Genomic DNA, 21,250 nt, shown 5'->3' with positions numbered 1-21,250 from the left:
AGGTCACTAACACAAGCCTCCCCTGCCAGCCAAGGAGTCACTCACCTCTCACACCTCACCTGCCAGGTCCACCTGGCACGGACTCCTGCCAAGGAGGCTGTTTGTTTGTTGTTTTGTTTCTGTTTTTGTTTGTATGGCTCATGACCCTACAAAAAGAAATGGCAGGCCATGGGGTGCTTGGGTGGCTCAGCTGGTTAAGTTTCCGCCTTCAGCTCAGGTCATGATCCCAGAGTCCAGGGATCCCTCTCCTTCGGCTGCTCCCTGCCACTTGTGCACACTTGCACTCTCTCTCTCTCTCTCTCTCTCAAAGAAATTAATAAAAAAAATCTTTTGAAAGAAAGAAAAGGAAGGAAGGAAGGGGAAGGGAAGAAAAGGGAAAGAAAAAAGAAAAGAGAAAGAAAAAAGAGAAGAAAAGAAAAGAGAAAAATGGCAGGCCAGATCTGGCTAGCAGGTTGTGATTTGCTGACCCCTGGTTTTGACCAATGATGACTTACCCCCTTGGGACTGTAGGAGATGCCTACCTTTCCTGAGACATCACCACTGCAGACCTGGAGGGGGCTCAGGGGGAAGCAGGGTTTTGTTAGGTAATCAGAAATGTCCCCCACAACATATTAAGCATAGGGTGAGATTCTTTAGGATATAATCATTTTTAAAAAGCAGATTGCATGACAACTTCATGAAAGACACGCAGGCAATGTGTTATGGCAGCTCAGAGAGCAAATGCATCCCAGTTGTGTGGTCAGGAGAGTCTTCAGAAAAGGGGATGCATTTGAGTGGAGCTCTTACTGTCTAAAACAGTTACTAGACAAATTCCACTTATGGAGTGCTTATGACCAAGCATTGTGCACTTTCCCATTTCGTACTCACAACATCCTATGAAGTAGACACTTACAACTGGGAACACATAGGTTTACAGCTCAAATAACTGCAACCACGGAAGGCCCTTCTTGCTGACCTCTGAACCCCTAATTCAGATTTTATTTTACACTTTCAAAACAGAGAGAGGGAACACAGAGGAAAAGTGTGATGATGAATTCCTTGCCTCTGAGACCCAGCAGGGACAAAACCAGACTTCTCTGACCGAGGTTCATCCAGACTGCTGGGAACGGAACCCCAGAGAGGACAAGGGAAGCCCAGGGTGCCCCACCCCCACACAGAACTCTGCAGTGAGTCCATCCCCGAGCTCTAGCCGCAGGCAGCGTATGCTTAAAACTAAAGAGGGTTTCACCTTAACGTCTACATTTTAAAGCTGGAGCATTTCAGCAACAAACAAGCACAGAGAGCTCATCCCAGAAGTGAAAAGAAAGGGCTATTCCTCTGACATCTGGAACTCAAGCTGCTGTGCTCAGTCCGGCCTGCAGGCTCGGGCAGACACATGAGGGGGCAGCGGCTGGTTAGTTGAGCAGAATTTCCAAGCCGCGGAAGATGGAAAGCCTTCCAGGCTCTCCTTCCAGGTTTCTTGCACGGACAGCAGAAATGCAGTCCGTGCTAAAATTACTAGCTTACGCGAGACTTCCCAACCATACCGAGACTGCTTCCTTCAGCCACGAGTCCCTCACAACCGGCGGACATACCTAGTAAAGGCTCAGAAGCCATTGCTGAACAGAACTGCCTGATGAATCAAAACAGAAAACTCCCGCGGCCGGACGCGGTAACGAGGAGCAGAGGAGCCATGGCCTCCAAACATGGACTGAAACAGCAAGAAGCCCGACACGCTTAACAGTCGTGGGTCGTCGGGAAATCGGCTACAAGTGAGGAGTGACTGAAGTGTCCGCAAGCGAAAGTTCTATTTGGGACAAATGCTTATGTGTTGGAATGAAAGCACTTCATCAACTCTGAGAGTTAATGGTCATAGACGGATTGTTCAAAGCACACGCTAGCACAGGAAAAGCAGACTGCATGTCAATATGGACGGCAACGGGACAGTCCCAACCATTTCTGCCTGTCGAAATCCCCCTGCTATTTACCAAGGCCTGTATTAGACACAGGCGCCTCAAAAGCCCTTTCACGATCTGTTGTTCTCCCAAACACGTCCGTTCATTGCTTCCTATCAATAAGGAACTTTCATTGACCACTGATGGGCTCTGCACCAGCCTGTGCTGAGTGCTGAAAATACAGAAATGAAAGACACAATGGCTAGCCTCAGAGAAACTTCAGTCCAGGTAAAGGAGGAAGAAACAAATAATTAAAATTTGGTGAGGGCTTGCCGCAGCAGGGGGGCGGGTAGTGTGGCATCCCAGAGAAGGGAACGAATAGGGGACAGAAAAGTGAGTTGTAGGGGAAGTCCCCAGGGGACCCCCATACGGGGGTGGGTTTTGAAAGACAAGTGGCCCTTTCTTAAGGGAGGAAAGCCTGTTGATGTATCACTCAGAACTCTTACTTGCAATCAACAGAAGCCAACTCTGGAGCACAAAAGCGAAAGATTACAAGGATGCTGGGTGACTTCCACGTTTGCTGAATGAGCCGACGGAGCTCCCCAAAGAACTTCTTGCAAGGGTCTCCAAGCCCACTGCAGAACTGCTGAGCCATGGAAACCATGCTGCAACTCCTTCAGAGCTTCTAGATGTCATAGTCTGTACTACTGTCGCTTTCGTACCAGGGCCTCTGCATCCTAACTGCTGCTCTTCCCAGCCGGGCACCTTCGTTACCAGCCTGGCCAGAGAAGTCACTGCCGCACCATGGCCACTGCCTTGCATTGCTCATTTCCAAATCAATAAATCACACAGAGGCAGCTGATGGAAGGAGCGTGTGTCAGGCGCCTGTACTCTGATCTGCAAAGGGGGCTGCAAACGTGAAATTTCTGGCTTGTCTTAAAAGACAAGTTCCCTTGGTAGAACTCCCCAAATGTAGGCAGGGCTGTGAGACAATGCCAAGCAGGCAGAAAACATGACACATGTCCGCTGGAAACACACTGAGCATTCCCATCAGGGGTGTTTCAAAACAAAATTCAGCCAAGTGAATTTGAAGACCTAATTGGTTTTATTAAGTAATTCATGAATCGGGCAGCATCCCATCCAGCAAGTAGAGGGAAGCTGAAAGGAGCTGTGCAAAATGGATGGTTTTCAGAGGAAGGAGGATGGAGCTAGAAGTTATTTGCAAAAGAAAAGAAAGGATTGTTTCAGGCCAGGTCAGCTTCTTTATGGGGAAAGAGAATGGCAGGATGTATCATGGAGATAACCTCACTAGGGCTGATCAGGAAATTTCATATTCACTATTAAAACATCACATTCCTGGGATACACTGAAAGTGTAATTAAGTCTGGGTTTGCTGGGGCGGGGGTGGGGGTGGGTGTTGGCAAATGATTCTAATTGGACTTTTTTTTTTTTTTACAGAGAAGACTGCATGTACAAAGGTACAACTCATTTGGGGAACCATAGAAGTCTAGCTCTGTGCAGGGGAGGTGGGGGTATAAAGCTGAGAGCGCTGGAAAATTCCGCTAGATGGGTGGGAGGAGCCACCCACTGAGCCCCCAGGATCCCTATAGTAGAATCTACTCTGTGTTCCTTGCTGAGGCGTAAGAACTCTGACTTATTCCTCCTTTGGCCCCAGCTTTGCCCACAGTGGGTTTTAGGTGCTGTCAAAAGGAATAGTTGTGAGAGATGCCTGGGCGGCTCAGTCAGCTAAGTGTCCAGCTCTTAATTTCAGCTCAGGTCATCATCTCAGCATCATGAGGTAGAGCACTACTTCAGGCTCTGTGCTCAGTACGGAGTCTGCGTGAGGTTCTTTCCCTCACCTACTGCCCCTCACCCACCCGCCCCCATCCCCCACCTCTATGGTGCACACATGTTCTCTCTTTCTTTCTCAAATAAATAAGTAAATAAAACCCTTAAAAAAGAATGAGTTATTGCAATAAATTTGTTGGATTGCACCACTGTCTTACAATTTATCAGTATGGATTTTGTTGGTACCTGTGGTCTTCTCTCCCACAACTGACCGCCTGAGACTCCTCTGCCCCTCCCCCCACTGTCTCTAAAATAAATAAATAAACTCTTTTTAAAAAATGAATCATTGAGGGCGATTGGATGGCTCGGTTGGTAAAGCATCTGCCTTTGGCTCAGGTCATGATCGTGGGGCCCTGGGATTGAGCAGCATATCGGGCTCCCTGCTCAGTGTGGAGTCTTCCTCTCCCTCTCCCTCCACCCCTTCCCCCTGCCTCTGTACTCTCTTTCTCAAATAAATAAAATCTTTTCAAAAAATGAATCATTGGGGCGCCTGGGTGGCTCAGTGTGTAAACCCTCTGCCTTCGGCTCAGGTCATGCTCTCAGGGTCCTGGGATTGAGCCCCACATCGGTCTCTCTGCTCAGCGGAGAGCCTGCTTCCCCCTCTCTCTCTGCTTGCCTCTCTGCCTACTTGTGATCTCTCTCGGTCAAATAAATAAAAATCTTTAACAAAAAATGAATCACTGCAATCAATTTGTTGGATTACATCATCATCTTACAATTCACCAGCATGAACGTTGTAGGTGTCTATGGTCTTCTAGGCCTATTTGCAATGGATACTTTTCTAAAAGCTAACGTGCTTTAGATACGAAAGTATTCCATTACTAACTCTTAAAGCCACATCCCCATTTTTCAAAGATGTTTTCATTTAGATGCAACATCAAAACCATCTTTGAAAATGGTTATAAAATATGGCTTGAGAGTCAGAATGAACAATAATCTGTCCAACGATAAAAACAGATCAAAACATTACCAACTTTGCAGATCTTTTACACTTATCAGATTAATCATAGTAAGCATTACAAGCATTTTATAAACATTTTTTAATAAGAATTCTAAAGGCCCATTCCCTTTGCCTTCTTTTTTCTTTTGTGATCATTAGAAGCTGCAAAATCTACTTACAATTGGTCCTATTTTCTTAGAAGTGCAAACTTATCAGAAATATATGAATAAATTTTCTTGTTTAGGTTCTTTTTTTTTTTTCTTAAATTTTATTTTTTATAAACATATATTTTTATCCCCAGGGGTACAGGTCTGTGAATCGCCAGGTTTACACACTTCACAGGACTCACCATAGCACATACCCTCCCCAATATCCATAACCCCACCCCCCCTCTCTCAACCCCCCTCCCCGCATCAACCCTCAGTTTGTTTTGTGAGATTAAGAGTCACTTATGGTTTCTCTCCCTCCCAATCCCATCTTGTTTCATTTACTCTTCTCCTACCCCCTCAACCCCCCATGTTGCATCTCCTCTCCCTCATATCAGGGAGATCATATGATAGTTGTCTTTCTCCGATTGACTGATTTCGCTAAGCATGATACCCTCTAGTTCCATCCACGTCGTCACAAATGGCAAGATTTCATTTCTTTTGATGGCTGCATAGTATTCCATTGTGTATATATACCACCTCTTCTTTATCCATTCGTCTGTTGATGGACATCTAGGTTCTTTCCATAGTTTGGCTATTGTAGACATTGCTGCTCTAAACATTCGGGTGCACGTGCCCCTTCGGATCACTACGTTTGTATCTTTAGGGTAAATACCTAGCAGTGCAATTGCTGGGTCATAGGGTAGTTCTATTTTCAACATTTTGAGGAACCTCCATGCTGTTTTCCAGAGTGGTTGCACCAGCTTGCATTCCCACCAACAGTGTAGGAGGGTTCCCCTTTCTCTGCATCCTCGCCAGCATCTGTCATTTCCTGACTTGTTAATTTTAGCATTCTGACTGGTGTGAGGTGATATCTCATTGTGGTTTTGATTTGTATTTCCCTGATGCCGAGTGATATGGAGCACTTTTTCATGTGTCTGTTGGCCATCTGGATGTCTTCTTTGCAGAAATGTCTGTTCATGTCCTCTGCCCATTTCTTGATTGGATTATTTGTTCTTTGGGTGTTGAGTTTGCTAAGTTCTTTATAGATTTTGGACACTAGCCCTTTATCTGATATGTCATTTGCAAATATCTTCTCCCATTCTGTCAGTTGTCTTTTGGTTTTGTGAACTGTTTCCTTTGCTGTGCAAAAGCTTTTGATCTTGATAAAATCCCAAAAGTTCATTTTTGCCCTTGCTTCCCTTGCCTTTGGTGATGTTCCTAGGAAGATGTTGCTGCGGCTGACGTCGAAGAGGTTGCTGCCTGTGTTCTCCTCAAGGATTTTGATGGATTCCTTTCTCACATTGAGATCCTTCATCCATTTTGAGTCTATTTTCGTGTGTGGTGTAAGGAAATGATCCAATTTCATTTTTCTGCATGTGGCTGTCCAATTTTCCCAACACCATTTATTGAAGAGGCTGTCTTTTTTCCATTGGACATTCTTTCCTGCTTTGTCGAAGATGAGTTGACCATAGAGTTGAGGGTCTATTTCTGGGCTCTCTATTCTGTTCCATTGATCTATGTGTCTGTTTTTGTGCCAATACCATGCTGTCTTGATGATGACAGCTTTGTAATAGAGCTTGAAGTCCGGAATTGTGATGCCACCAATTTTGGCTTTCTTTTTCAATATTGCTTTGGCTATTCGAGGTCTTTTCTGGTTCCATATAAATTTTAGGATTATTTGTTCCATTTCTTTGAAAAAAAAATGGATGGTACTTTGATAGGAATTGCATTAAATGTGTAGATTGCTTTAGGTAGCATAGACATTTTCACAATATTTATTCTTCCAATCCAGGAGCATGGAACATTTTTCCATTTCTTTGTGTCTTCCTCAATTTCTTTCATGAGTACTTTATAGTTTTCTGTGTATAGATTCTTAGTCTCTTTGGTTAGGTTTATTCCCAGGTATCTTATAGTTTTGGGTGCAATTGTAAATGGGATGGACTCCTTAATTTCTCTTTCTTCTGTCTTGTTGTTGGTGTAGAGAAATGCAACTGATTTCTGTGCATTGATTTTATATCCTGACACTTTCCTGAATTCCTGTACAAGTTCTAGCAGTTTTGGAGTGGAGTCTTTTGGGTTTTCCACATATACTATCATATCATCTGCGAAGAGTGATAGTTTGACTTCTTCTTTGCCGATTTGGATGCCTTTAATTTCCTTTTGTTGTCTGATTGCTGAGGCTAGGACTTCTAGTACTATGTTGAATAGCAGTGGTGATAACGGACATCCCTGCCATGTTCCTGACCTTAGCGGAAAAGCTTTCAGTTTTTCCTCCATTGAGAATGATATTTGCGGTGGGTTTTTCATAGACGGCTTTGATAATATTGAGGTATGTGCCGTCTATCCCTACACTTTGAAGAGTTTTGATCAGGAAGGGATGCTGTACTTTGTCAAATGCTTTTTCAGCATCTATGGAGAGTATCATATGGTTCTTGTTCTTTCTTTTATTAATGTGTTATATCACATTGATTGATTTGCAGATGTTGAACCAGCCTTGCAGCCCTGGAATAAATCCCACTTGGTCGTGGTGAATAATCCTTTTAATGTACTGTTGAATCCTATTGGCTAGTATTTTGGCGAGAATTTTTGCATCTGTGTTCATTAAGGATATTGGTCTGTAGTTCTCTTTTTTGATGGGATCCTTGTCTGGTTTTGGGATCAAGGTGATGCTGGCCTCATAAAATGAGTTTGGAAGTTTTCCTTCCATTTCTATTTTTTGGAACAGTTTCAGGAGAATAGGAATTAGTTCTCTTTTAAATGTTTGGTAGAATTCCCCCGGGAAGCCGTCTGGCCCTGGGCTTTTGTTTCTTTGGAGATTTTTGATGACTGTTTCAATCTCCTTACTGGTTATGGGTCTGTTCAGGCTTTCCATTTCTTCCTGGTTCAGTTGTGGTAGTTTATATGTCTCTAGGAATGCATCCATTTCTTCCAGATTGTCAAATTTGTTGGCGTAGAGTTGCTCATAGTATGTTCTTATGATTGTCTGTATTTCTTTGGTGTTCGTTGTGATCTCTCCTCTTTCATTCATGATTTTATTTATTTGGGTCCTTTCTCTTTTCTTTTTGATAAGTCTGGCCAGGGGTTTATCAATCTTATTAATTCTTTCAAAGAACCAGCTCCTAGTTTCGTTGATTTGTTCTATTGTTTTTTTTTTGGTTTCTATTTCATTGATTTCTGCTCTGATCTTTATGATTTCTCTTCTCCTGCTGGGTTTAGGGTTTCTTTCTTGTTCTTTCTCCAGCTCTTTTAGGCGTAGGGTTAGGTTGTGTACCTGAGACCTTTCTTGTTTCTTGAGAAAGGCTTGTACCGCTATATATTTTCCTCTCAGGACTGCCTTTTTTGTGTCCCACAGATTCTGAATGTTGTGTTTTCATTATCATTTGTTTCCAGGAATTTTTTCAATTCTTCTTTAATTTCCTGGTTGACCCATTCATTCTTTAGAAGGATGCTGTTTAGTCGCCATGTATTTGGGTTCTTTCCAAATTTCCTCTTGTGATTGAGTTCTAGCTTCAGAGCATTGTGGTCTGAAAATATGCAGGGAATGATCCCAATCTTTTGATACCGGTCGAGATTTGATTTAGGACCAAGAATGTGATCTATTCTGGAGACTGTTCCATGTGCACTAGAGAAGAATGTGTATTCTGTTGCTTTGGGATGAAATGTTCTGAATATATCTGTGATGTCCATCTGGTCCAGTGTGTCATTTAAGGCCTTGATTTCCTTGTTGATCTTTTGCTTGGATGAGCTGTCCATTTCAGTGAGGGGAGTGTTAAAATCCCCTACTATTATTGTATTCTTGTCGATGTGTTTCTTTGATTTTGTTATTAATTGGTTTATATAGTTGGCTGCTCCCATGTTAGGGGCATAGATATTTTAAATTGTTAGATTCTTGTCGGACAGATCCTTTGAGTATGATATAGTGTCCTTCCTCATCTCTTATTATAGTCTTTGGCTTAAAATCTAATTGATCTGATATAAGGATTGCCACTCCTGCTTTCTTCTGATGTCCATTAGCATGGTAAATTCTTTTCCACCCCCTCACTTTAAACCTGGAGGTGTCTTCGGGTTTAAGATGAGTTTCTTGTAGGCAACATATAGATGGGTTTTGTTTTTTTATCCATTCTGATACCTTGTGTCTTTTGATTGGGGCATTTAGCCCATTAACATTCAGGGTAAGTATTGAGAGATATGAATTTAGTGCCATTGTATTGCCTGTAAGGTGACTGTTATTGTATATTGTCTCTGTTTCTTTCTGATCTACTACTTTTAGGGTCTCTCTTTGCTTAGAGGACCCCTTTCAATATTTCCTGTAGAGCTGGTTTGGTATTTGCAAATTCTTTCAGTTTTTGTTTGTCCTGGAAGCTTTTAATCTCTCCTTCTATTTTCAATGATAGCCTAGCTGGATATACTATTCTTGGCTGCATGTTTTTCTCATTTAGTACTCTGAATATATCATGCCAGCTCTTTCTGCCCTGCTAGGTCTCTGTGGATAAGTCTGCTGCCAATCTAATATTTTTACCATTGTACGTTACAGACTTCTTTTCCCGGGCTCTTTCAGGATCTTTTCTTTGTCACTAAGACTTGTAAATTTTACTATTAGGTGACGGGGTGTGGACCTATTCTTATTGATTATGAGGGGGGTTCTCTGAACCTCCTGGTGTTTGATGCCTGTTCCCTTTGCCATATTGGGGAAATTCTCTCCAATAATTCTCTCCAATATACCTTCTGCTCCCCTCTCTGTTTCCTCTTCTTCTGGAATCCCAATTATTCTAATGTTGTTTCGTCTTATGGTGTCATCTATCTCTCGAATTCTCCCCTCGTGGTCCAGTAGCTGTTTGTCCCTCTTTTCCTCAGCTTCTTTATTCTCTGTCATTTGGTCTTCTATATCGCTAATTCTTTCTTCTGCCTCATTTATCCTAGCAGTGAGAGCCTCCATTTTTTATTGCACCTCATTAATAGCTTTTTTGATTTCAACTTGGTTAGATTTTAGTTCTTTTATATCTCCAGAAAGGGCTTTTATATCTCCCGAGAGGGTTGCTTTAATATCTTCCATGCCTTTTTCAAGCCCGGCTAGAACCTTGAGAATAGTCATTCTGAACTCTATATCTGACATATTACTAATGTCTGTATTGATTAGGTCCCTAGCATTTGGTACTGCCTCTTGTTCTTTTTTTTGTTGTGAATTTTCTGCCTTGTCATTTTGTCCAGATAAGAGTTTATGAAGGAGCAAGTAAATACTAAAAGGGTGGCAACAACCCCAGGAAAATATGCTTTAGCCAAATCAGAAGAGATCCCAAATCGTGAGGGGGGAGAAAGGGGATAAAAAGGAGTTCAGAAAGAAAAAAAAAAAACTATTAAAAAAAGAAAGCCGATAAAAAATATAAAAAGGAAAAAAAATATATATATATATATATTAGATAAACTATTTAAAAAACGTTAAAGAAGAAAACGGTTAAAGTTAAAAAAATTTAGCAGAAGAAGAGAAAAAAAATTGAAAAAGAAAAAAAAATTAAATTAACTGCAAGGCTAAAGAATCATGGGGAGAAAGCCATGAGTTCCGTGCTTTGCTTTCTTCTCCTCTGGAATTCCGCCGCTCTCCTTGGTATTGAAACTGCACTCCTTGGTAGGTGAACTTGGTCCTGGCTGGGTTTCCTGTTGATCTTCTGGGGGAGGGGCCTGTTGTAGTGATTCTCAAGCGTCTTTGCCCCAGGCGGAGTTGCACCGCCCTTACCCGGGGCCAGGCTGAGTAATCTGCTCGGGTTTGCTGGGTTTGCTTTCGGGAGCTTTTGTTCCCTGAGCGCTTTCCGTAGAGTTCTGGAAGACGGGAATGAAGATGGCGGCCTCCCAGTCTCCGGCCCGGAGGGGCCAAGAGCCCGGGGCCCCACTCCTCAGTGCGCCCTCAGAGAACAACGCACAATGACTCCCGTCACCCTGGCCTCGGCCGCGCTCCGAGCTGACCGAGCCTGCGACCGGTTCAAGGTAACCCCGAGCTTAGAGTTACTCCTCTGCTCTGTCTCTGTAGCCGGCTTCTCTGTTCTAATACCGGTAAGCTCTGCAACACTCAGACACCCCCGATCCTTCTGTGAGCCTATGGGACCTGAGGCCGCGCTGACCCCACCTGGGCTTCACCCCAGTTAAGCCTCTGGAGCGATGTCCCTCAGTGGAACATACGTTTGAAAGTCCTGATTTTGTGCTCCGTTGCTCCGCCGCTCGCCGGGTGCCGGCCCCTCCCCCTGCGGTCTATCTTCCAGTCGCTTTGGATTCACTTCTCCGCCAGTCCTACCTTTCAGATAGTGGGTGATTTTCTGTTTCTAGAATTGCTGTTCTTCTTCTCTTCAATCTCCCGTTGGATTTGTAGGTGTTTGCAATCTTTAGATAAGCTATTTAGCTGATCTCCCGCTACCTGAAGTAGTCTCAGCCTGCTACTTCTCCGCCATCTTGACTCCTATATTTGTCTTGTTTAGGTTCTTATCATCTCTTATGTTCACATCTGAAACCAGTCAGATATATTCCTTCAAATTTTCAGAGTCAATAAGCAATTAATTCAGCTTGAACAATTGCCATTTGGGGGAGGGAGAACTTAATGGATAGCTTCTCCATAATATCAGGAGGAACAGTTCCTCCTTTGGTCACTACAAAACAGTTGTCTTGGCAATGATGGTGCTAGGCTACCTCAACCCTACAGTTCTTAGATCTTTCTTCTTCTCATAAATATTTTGGTCACTGTGGTCAATGGAAGATTTGAAGTCTATCCACCTGGGAAGGATCCCTTTTAGTGAACCAAACAACACAAGGAAAAAAGGCAGTTTTTATATTTAGGGATGTTACATAGACGGATCATTTAATATATGGTTAAAAATTGGACTTGTTTTTATCTTTTTATGCTGTTTTTAAAAGTAGGCTCCAGGGGTGCCTGGGTGGCTCAGTTGTTAAGCATCTGCCTTCTGCTCAGGTCCTGATCCCAGGGTCCTGGGATCGAGCCCCACCTCGGGCTCTCTGCTCAGCTGGAAGCCTGCTTCTCTCTCTCCCACTCTCCCTGCTTGTGTTCCCATCTCACTGTGTCTCTTTCTGTCAAATAAATAAATAAAAATCTTAAAAAAAAATAAACAAAGTAGGCTCCACACCTAGCATGGAGGCCAACACAGGGCTTGAACTCACAACCCTCAGATCAAGACCTGAGCTGAGACCAAGAGTCGGACCCTTAATAGACTGAGTCACCCAGATGCCGCTGTTGACAATTACCATTATGATTTAATACCAGAAAGCGTAAGAGGAGGTTGATTCCTCTTGTCCTAAACTGGTGCTAAGACTCAAAGGAAAGAGGCGGTAAGTCCCATACATTCCAGAAAGAGCTGCCGCGAGTGGATAACCACACCTCCTTGTAGGGTTAAACAGAGGCAGCACAACCTGCTGCTTTCTCATCCATCAGCCCAGCCCTCCTTGTCCAGGCTCCACCGTCACGGTCTGCAGTGGGAGAGAAACTGACTAGGTGGCAGGGACATGATTGTCATTAGACATAGGCAAACTGTGAGGGTCAGGGAGAGTGCCGGGCTCTTGTTGAGATGCCTATCCCCCCCCATTCACAAAATCATTTAGGCCACCAAAAGACTGAAGAGGTGAGGGTGGGGGGAGGTGAGAGAAATAGGTGAAGGGGATTGAGAGGTTAAAAACTTCCAGTTTTGGGGCACCTGGGTGGCTCAGTGGGTTAAAGCCTCTGCCTTCAGCTCGGGTCATGATCCCAGGGTCCTGGGATAGAGCCCCGAATTGAGCTCTCTGCTCAGCAGGGAGCCTACGTCCCTCTCTCTCTCTGCCTGCTTCTCTGCCTACTTGTGATTTCTGTCTGTCAAATAAATAAATAAATACAAATTTAAAAAAAAAATAAAAAACTTCCAGTTTCATAAAATAAATAAGTCACGGAGATGAAAAGTACAGCACAGGAACTATAGTCAATAAGGTGGTGATAACGTATGATGACAGATGGTGACCACACTTACCATCGTGAGTGTTGTGTGATGCACAGCATTGTCAAATCTCTATGTTGTGTGCCTAGAACTAATATAACATTGTATGTCAACTACACTTCAATAATATACTTTTTTTTACATTGAGAGGAATATGTTTGGCTCTCTTCCCAGCCGGCAGACTGTGAGCTGCCAAGTCCATGTCCTCCATGGTGCAGTTAACTGTCCAAGCAGAGTCAAGCACGATAAGGGGTTCTGGGGAGGGCTTGGTGTGTGTATTGGGGGCAGCCAGAGTGCAGAGGTCTCATGGACCTAAGGACTGATGCCTGTTTGTCGAGATTTCTGAAGGTGGAAAGGCTTACCCTACTGGTTTGAAGGTCTAGTGGTCTGGTGAAGGACATCAGGGCTCTCAGCCGGTCCATGGCCCCACGTGACAGGAACGGAGGAGCCCGGGGACTGCCCAAGGAGCCAAAGGAGATGATCTATTGCCTGAAGAGGGATTTGGGGATAGACTAACTGCAGCAGAAGCCACTGCCCTTGTCTGAGAGGAGAGCTCCAACATGGAGGGAGCCAGGGCAAACCTGCACACTCTGCCCTAGAGAACCCCACAGCATAGTCTCTGAAGAGCCTCATCTGGGCAGAGACCACCAGCATCAGATGGACCCAGAGCGAGGCCAGTGCAAAAGGCAAGCCTGACTTTCCTGTCCCCTTCCTGCCCCATCTTGGAGGAGCTGAACTCACAAGAGGAAAGGGAAGAGAGAAGGAGAGAAATTGGAGTAGGAATTGAATCAGACCAAATTATCCTAACCAAAGGATGACAAAGTTTTATGATTGGTGTGACCACTCTGTTTCAAAATGCAAACTAGCCTCTGTTGACTGTGTTGTACTTTTTAATTTTCTGTAGTGTATCACATGCTGTATAATCCACTTATGTATTACATCTCTTGTTTACTGTCTTTCTCTTTTCCTCTCACCTCTGTCTTCATCCCAAAATGTAAACTGGGCAAGATCGAGGATCTTTGCTTTTAACTGTTTCCCTGGCATATGGAATGATACATTTTGGTAGCCCATCACTACATGTGGCTGCTTAACTTGAACTTATAAGGAAATAAATAAACTCATTGCTTCAGTTGCCCTAGACACATTTAAGTACTTAATACCCACATATGGCTAGTGGCTCCCATATGGGGCAGGACAGGTATGGAAGATTTCAGTATCACTGAAAGCTTTTATTTGTTTGTCTGTTTGTTTTAAGTAGGCTCCATGGAGCCCAACTCGGGGCTTGAATTCACAACCCTGAGATCAAGACCTGAGCTGAGATCAGGAGTCCAATGGTTAACTGACTGAACTACCCAGGCACCCCTCACTAAAAGTTTTATTGAACATTGCTGATCTAGAACAATAGCTAGCATGCTTTGGCACTCAATAAATATTTGTAGAATGAGTAATTGAGTGACCAAATTGTTCTGAAGACAAGATAGTCTATCGGTTAAGAGAACAGGGTCTAGAAGCAAATTACTCTATTAGTAGTAGTGCGAGAACTTGGGTAAATGACTCGATCTTTCTGCACACCCATCACAAGACACTTAGCCATTTCTTAACATTTAAAAAGTGCTTTTCGAAAATTGGGTATTTTGGAGAAATACAGATACAATCACTGAAAGGGTCTATGAATAAAGGGATACATCCATTCTTTGGAAGGTCCAGTATATTTGAGGCAACACAGCCTAGAGAGGATTGCAGGTCTGGAGTCAGATGGCTTGAGGGGAAAAGCCCAGCACCTATTTTTCCAGCTGGGTGATTAGAATAAGTCTTCTGGTGATGAGAATGAGGGAAAGATACGGTTCTACCAACTGATGCCCTGTGTACCATCCCCATCCCCACTATCCCCAATGCCTCGGTGATCTCACCAATGAAGACTTCTGTGTGCCACATTCTAACCTTCTCTTTATAATAGGATTCTTCACCCTCTGTGTGCAAAATACTAGAACATGGCATTCAACCAATCCCCAATGAATATCCATCATTCAAAGCAGTAGTCAACATCTCCTTCCCAAGCTTTGTGCTAAACACTGGAAATTTGGAGATGAAATGCAAAGCCTTGTTTCCCAAATAGCAGGGACTGCATCAAGGAAAGGAATTCACTGACTATTGCACAGGCATGTCTGGGATGCTGGGGAGCAACAGGGAAAGGGCACAGGGCCAAGCCCAAGGAACCAGGAAGCACATGTGGAGGAGGTAATGGCTGAGTCTTGAAGTATGAGAAGCAATTGTGAGTAGGAGTTTGAAAGGAGGAAACAAACTGTGCAACTGCATGAGAAGAAAGGAGAAAGAAGCTTGACAGTCTAGAAGCCCCAGTGGTTCCGTGCAGGATCAAAGGTGAGGATAATAGGAGAAGAAGTTAGCAAGGAGCAGGGCTGGCCTCCACAGGTCCTGCAGACCCTGCTAAAAGTGTTGAGTTTGTTCAGAAGGTGGTACGGAGTTGATGAGTAGACTTACTTTCTTATATGAATGTGGACAGGTGGATAGGTAGCATGGAGGGGAGGTTAAAAGCATGGACTCTGGAGCCTGACTTCCAGTCCCTAAAGACCAGCTCTCCCATTTGATGGCTTTATGATGGTGGACAACTTCTTTAAGCCCCAAATTCCTCATCTTAGAAAGGGAAGAATAATTCTACCTGTGTCATGGAATTTGGTGAAGGTAAGATGAGGTAACATATATAAATAACTTATTATAGTCCCTGACGCATGGTCAGTGGTCAATCAGTGCTAACTACTGTTATTATAGATCATTGGAATAATTAGCAATTCGGGTTTTTTTTGTTTGCCTTATTTTTATAGTAAATACTAATTGAATGAATTGACTTCATCACAGTGAAAGGAATTTAAAATGTTATCTATGTACCCTAATAAAAATATAAACATTTTATTCATTTAATAAAAATTGACCATGAATGATGTTCAGTGCTAGGCAGTTTTAGACACTGAGAATAAAGCAGGGAACAAGGATGACCAAGGTCCCTGCTCTCAGACAGCTTATATTCTAGCGAGGGAGGCTGACAATAAATAAGTAAACAAAAGGGTTGACAAGATCTGTAAGCTCCAAGAGGCAGGGAGCTTAACTGTTTGTACCTAGTTATAGCCCAAGGGCATGCGATTTAGCATCTACTGGAGGCGCTCATTGAGTGTATTGAGGGGATGAAAGGAGATTGCTTCAGAGGGTGTTGAGTGCCAGCAAGGGCAATGCAGCTGGGCTACATGAAGTTAGAAAAATAAGACAGAAAAAAAATGTACCAAGTGACAGAATAGACAAAACCACAACAAAAGAGCTAAATGAAAGAGAAGCTATGCCTGGTACAGAATATAAAATAATGGTCATAAATATACTTACTGGATTTGGAAAAAAAGAGTGGAGGACCTCAAGGAGATGTTAAAAAAAAGATAGAAATATTAAAAAGAATCAAATAGAGATGAAGAACTGAATAATTGAAATTGAAAAATACACTAGAGGGACTCATTAGCAGATTAGAGAAGGCAGAAGAATGGATCAGTGAGCTGGAACAAAGTAACAGAAAACAATCAAACTGAATAGCAAGAGGTAAAACTAATAAAAAAAGAGAATAGGTTAAGGGAATTCAGTGGCATCATTAAGCGTAATAATATTTGTATTATAGGGCTCTCAGAAGGACAAGAAAGAGAAAAGGGGGCAGAAAACTTACTTGAAAAAATAATAGCCGAAAACTTCCCAAATCTGGGGAAGGAAATAGACATCCAAATCCAGGAGAAAAAAAGAATCCCCAACAAAATCAACCCAAGGAGATTCATACCAAGACATAGTAATTAAAATTACAAAAAGTAGTCTTGAAGACAAAATTTTAAAACAGCAAGAGAAAAGAAAATAGTTACATTTAAGGGAAACCCCACAAGCCTATTAGCTGATTTTTCCTCAGAAACTCATTAGGCCAGAAGGGAGTAGCATGATATATTCAAAGCACTGAAATGCTAAACCTGCAGTCAGAATATTATTCCCACAAAGGCTATCATTCAGAATAGAAAGAGACATCTTGAGTTTCCCAGACAAAAGTAAAAGGAGTTCATCACCACTAAGCCAGACTCACGAGCAACATTAAAGGGAATTCTTTGAGGAAAAGAGAAGGCAATTATCAAGAGTAAGAAAATTATGAAAGGAAAAAATTTCACAGGCAAACATAATAAACATAATAAAGTAAATAAAAAGTAGATTAACACAAGCCAGTACAAAGGTTAAAGCACAAAAGCAGTAAAATCAATTATAGCTATAAAAATCAGTCAAGGAACTCACAAAATAAAAGGATATAGAGTATGACATCATGTACATAAAATGTTGATGAGGATTGAGAAAATAATTAGTTTTTCTAGAAAGAGTTCAAACTTCAGTGACCATCAACTTAACATATATGGCTATATGCATAAAATATTACATGTGAACCTAATGGTAACCACAAATCAAAAACCTAAATAAGGGCGCCTGGGTGGCTCAGTCATTTAAGCATCTAACTCTTGATTTCAGCTTAGGTCATATCCTTAGGATTGTGAAATTGAGTCCCACATCAGGCTCCATGTGGAGCCTGCTTAAGATTCTCTTTCTCCCTCAGCCCGTTCACCCCCTCATCCCTCTATAAAATAAAAATAAACCTATAATATATATGCAAAAATAAAGAAAAGGAATCCAACAATATCACTAAATAAGCCATCAAACCACAAGGGAAGAGAGAAAGAGAAGAAAGGAACAGAAAAGAACTATAAAAAAAACCATGAAACAAATAACAAAATGGCAGTAATTACCTACGTATCAATAATTACTTTGGATATAAATGGACTAAATGCTCAATTCAAAAGATATAAAATGATTGAATGGATAAGAAAGCAAGACACATCTATATGCTGTCTACAGGAGACTCACTGCAGACCTAAATACACATTGAAAGTGAAGGGATAGAAAAACATTTACCATGCAAATAAAGTGAAAAGAAAGCAGGGGTAACAATACTTATAGTGGAGGAAATAGACTTAAAAAAAAAAAAGACTGTAACAAAAGACAATGGACACTACATAATGATAAAGAGAGCAAATCAACAAGAAGATGAAACAATGGTAAATATTTATGAACCCAACCTGGGAACACCTAAATACATAAAGCAACTATTAGACCTGTACCCCTGGGGCTAATAATACCTTATATGTTAATAAAAAAATAAAAAATAATAAAAATTTTTTAGAAAAGCAACTATTAACAGACATAAGGGAAGAAATGGATAGTAATGCAATAATAGTAGGAAACTTTTTAGCATGACACTAACATCAATAAATAGATCATCTGGACAGGATCAGCAACAAAAGAGTAGCTTTGAATAACACATTGGACCAGATGGGCCTAACAGATATATTCAGAACATTCCATTGAAAAACAGCAGAATACACATTATTCTCAAGTGCACATGGAATATTCTCCAGAATAGTTCATGTTTTAGGCCACAAAACAAAACTCAATAAATTTTAAAAAGATTATCATATCATATATCTTTTTTGACCACAATAGTATGAAACTAGTTACCAATCACAAGACAGGATCTGGAAAGAACACAAATACATAGAAACTAAATAACATGCTACTAGAAGATGAATGTGTCAGCCAAGAAATAAGAGAGGTAATTTAAAAAATGGAGATAAGAGAAAATTTAAACACAGTGGTCTAAAATTTGGGGGATGCAACAAAAACTGTTGAAAGAGGAAAGTTCTTAGCAATATAGGTCTACCTCAAGATGCAAGAAAACTTGCAAATAAACGACTTAATCTTATACCTAAAGGAGTTAGAAAAGAAGAACAAAGGCCAGAGCCAGCAAAATGAAGGAAATAATAAAGATGAGAGCAGAAATAAATGAAATGGACACCCCGCCCCCCCCCCCCAAAAAAACCCAATACAACCAATAGAACAGATCAATGAAACCAGCAGCTGGTTCTCTGAAAAGATCAACAAAACCGATAAACCTTTACCCAGACACATCAAAAAAGAACAACAAAAATCAAATAAATAAAATCAGAAATGAACAGGAGAAATAAAGAACCCACAGAAATACAAAAGATTGTAGAAGAATATTATGAAAAACTATGTATCAACACATTGGACAACCTAGAAAAAAAGGATATATTCCTAGGAACATATAACCTTCCAAAACCGAATAAGGGAAAACTAGGAAATTTGAACAGATTGATTAAAAATCTGCAAAAAAAGTTCAATCAGTTATCAAAAAATTCCCAATATACAGAAGGCTAGGAGCAGATGGATGAACAGGTGAATGCTACCAAACATTTAAAGAAAAGTTAATCTCTGTTCTTCTCAATCTATTCCAAAAAATAGAGGAAGGAAGCTCCAAATTCATTCCCTAAGTCCACTATTACCCTGATACCAAAATTAGTTAATGACTTACAAAAAAAAAGAGACAGAGAGAACTATAGGCCAATAGCTCTGATAAACTCAGACGCAAAAATCCTCAGCAAAATATTAGTAAATCAAACCCAACAATACACTTTAAAAAATCACTCATGATACTCAAGTGGGATTTATTGCAGGGAAGCAAGGATACTTAAATATTCACAAACCCATCAGTGTGATGCATCACCCTAATAAAAGAAAGGACAATCTCATGATCATCTCCATAGATGCAAAAAAAAAAAAAAAAAAAAGCATTAGACAAAGTACAATATCCATTCATAATAAAAACTCTCAAAAACGGTTTAGAAGGAACATACCTCAAGATAATAAAGGCCATATATAAAAAAATCCACAACTAACATCATACCCAATAGTGAAAAACTGAGAGATTTTACTCTAAGATCAGGAAAAAAATAAGGTTGTCCACTCTGACCACATTTCTTCAAAACAGTATTGGAAGTCCTAGCCACAGTGATCAGACAAGAAAAAGAAATACAAAGCAACCAAATTGCCAAGGCTGAAGTAAAATTTCACTTTTGGCAGGTGCCACAATACTATATATAGAAAACACTTATGACCTCACCAAATAATTACTAGAACTGATAAATGAATTCAATAACATTGCAGGATACAAAATTAATATACAGAAATCTATTTCACTTCTATGCACTAATAATGAAGTAGCAGAAAGAGAAATTAAGAAAACACTCCTGTTTACAATTCCACCAAAAATGAAAAATACATATAGGCCTAAACATATCCAAAGAGGTGAAAGACCTGTTCTCTGAAAACTTTAAGAGAAATTAAAGACACAAATGGAAAGATAAAACAATGTTATACTCATGAATTGAAAGAATTAATCTTGTAAAAATATCCATACTACCCAAAGCCATCAACAGATTCAGTGCAATTTCTATCAAAATACCAACAGTGTTTTTCACTAAACTGGAGCAAATAATCCTAAAATTTGTATGGAACCATAAAAGACTCTAAATAGCCAAAGCAATCTTGAGAAAGAAGAATCAAGCTGGACTTATCACAATCCCAGATTTCAAGATATACTACAAAGCTGTAGTAATGAAAGCAGTATGGTACAGGCACAAAAATGGATATATAGATCAATGGAAAAAAGTAAAGAATTAAAAAATAAACCTATACTTGTATGGCCACTTAATCTATAACAAAGGAGGCATGAATATCCAATGGGAAAAAGAGTCTTTTCAACAAATGCTGATGGAAAAACTGGACAGCTACATATAAAAGAATAGAAGTGGACCACTTTCTTACTCCTCATACACAAATAAAATTAGAATGGACTAAAGACCTAATGTGAGACATAAAACCATAAAATTCCTAGAAGACAACATAGGAGGTAATTTCTTTGACATTGGCTGGAGAAACATTTTACTAGATACATCTCTTCTGGCAAGGGAAACAAAAGCAACATTAAACCATTAGGAGTATACAAAAACAAAAAATTTTGCCCAGTGAAGGAAACCATCAACAAGACAAAAAGGCAACCTACTGAATAGGAGAAGATATTTGCAAATGATATGTGATAAGGGGTTAAGATCCAAAATGTATAATGAACTTACAAATAAACACTACCCTCCAAAATAATACAATTAAAAATAGGCAAAGGACTTGAGTAGACATTTTTCCAGAGACACACAGGCTGTCAACAGATGCTCTTCATCACTAATCATATGAGGGAAATGCAAATGGAAACCACAATGGGATATCACTTTATATCTATCAGAATGTCTAAAGTCAAGAAGATAAGAAATAAGTGTTAGTGGATGTCCAGAAAATAAAACCCTCAGGCTCTGCTGGTCATAATGCAAATTGGTGAAGCCACTGTGGGAAACAGGTCCCTCAAAAAATTAAAAAAAGAATTAACATATGATCAAGTTATTCCATTATGGGGTGTTTACCCAAAGAAAACACAAACACTAATTTGAAAAGATATACACATCCAATGTTTATTGTAGCATTATTTATAATATC

The 21,250-nt window shown here is 40.9% G+C and overlaps 1 protein-coding gene and 1 long non-coding RNA gene across 2 annotated transcripts in view; one reads left to right on the top strand and one right to left on the bottom strand.

The window, feature by feature from the left end:
- LOC125096359 (28S ribosomal protein S31, mitochondrial-like) overlaps positions 1-21,250 on the top strand; it is a 764,428-nt gene that overhangs the window by 232,512 nt on the left and 510,666 nt on the right. The gene's annotated exons all lie outside the window — the stretch shown is intronic.
- On the bottom strand, positions 1,183-12,753 carry LOC125096369 (uncharacterized). The gene is made up of 3 exons (XR_007126160.1): positions 12,742-12,753; positions 1,527-1,534; positions 1,183-1,309 (listed from the first exon to the last, which is right to left on the bottom strand). It is a non-coding gene; the product is annotated as an uncharacterized LOC125096369 (long non-coding RNA).

This window comes from Lutra lutra, chromosome 3 (genome assembly GCF_902655055.1).
Source record: "Lutra lutra chromosome 3, mLutLut1.2, whole genome shotgun sequence".
In the NCBI taxonomy this organism is placed as follows: Eukaryota; Metazoa; Chordata; class Mammalia; order Carnivora; family Mustelidae; genus Lutra; species Lutra lutra.
Note: the sequence above shows the minus strand (reverse complement) of the source record. Positions and strands in the feature narration are given on the sequence as shown.